We start from the raw sequence: 1001 nt of genomic DNA, 5'->3' as shown, positions 1-1001 counted from the left end.
GGGTACAGAAAGAAGTAGAGGTAGGTTATAGGATTAGACAGAAACCACTTCACAGGTCACGGACCTGATGGGCCGCCGCGGGAGCGGGTCACTGGGCGCGATGGACCTCTGGTCTGACCCAGTGGAGGCAACTTCTTATGTTCTTAAGAGAAGGCTTTGGGCCAGAATTGCAAAAGACTTATGTATGGCTTGACTTCTAAAGGAATTAAAAAAAAAATATTATTATTTATGTTATATATGTTCCTTTTATATGTATTATTTCATAGGTGCTCCCCCACTGGGTAATAACAGTAGTCCTAATAATGTGGACTAGAAATAGTTAATGTATGATTTTATTGTTTCTTGGAAATGATTTGTATTTGCTTATAGTTTTTATTTGTTGTAATAAATGAATAATTTTATAAATAAAAAATAAAGGTAGTTGAGATTGGGAGAAAATGTTTGTTTAATGTAATAATTGTATCATGAATAGTGTGTTTTGTGCAGTTTTTCTGATTTACCATTTATATTGCTCTATCGAAGTTTGGAAAATCAATAAAGATTATAAATAAATAAAGAAATAAAGGTAGAAAACACCTATAGTCCACATATTTATGGAGGAAATAAGAAAAAGTCAAATCCCTATACCCATTGTATCATTCCTTCCAACAGAAACTCCCCAACCCTGAGCTGTCCTCTCTCTCTGTCCATATGAGATTGTCAGCTCTTCAGAGCAGGGACTATCTATATCTATTGAATAGTACACCTTTCAGCGCTATAGAACTAACAAGTAGCAACATTTCAAAGTTTGCAGAAGAGGAACCGGGAGCATCCCTTGCATCCGTCTGTTGCCTTTTGCCCTAGCTAAGGCCCCTGGGTGGCTGCTACACCCGAGGACTTCTCTCGTCAATGAGCTCCCAGGGCCCTTCTAAGCGTGAAGGCGGCCACCGGCGCAAAACAGTCTGGCCGGAAACCCCCCAACTATGTGCGCTTCCGGGTTCGCGCCAAAACCCGTGACCTCG

This window comes from Geotrypetes seraphini, chromosome 7 (assembly GCF_902459505.1).
Source record: "Geotrypetes seraphini chromosome 7, aGeoSer1.1, whole genome shotgun sequence".
Taxonomy (NCBI): Eukaryota; Metazoa; Chordata; class Amphibia; order Gymnophiona; family Dermophiidae; genus Geotrypetes; species Geotrypetes seraphini.
The sequence above is the reverse complement of the archived record's forward strand: the minus strand, read 5'-3'. Positions refer to the sequence as shown.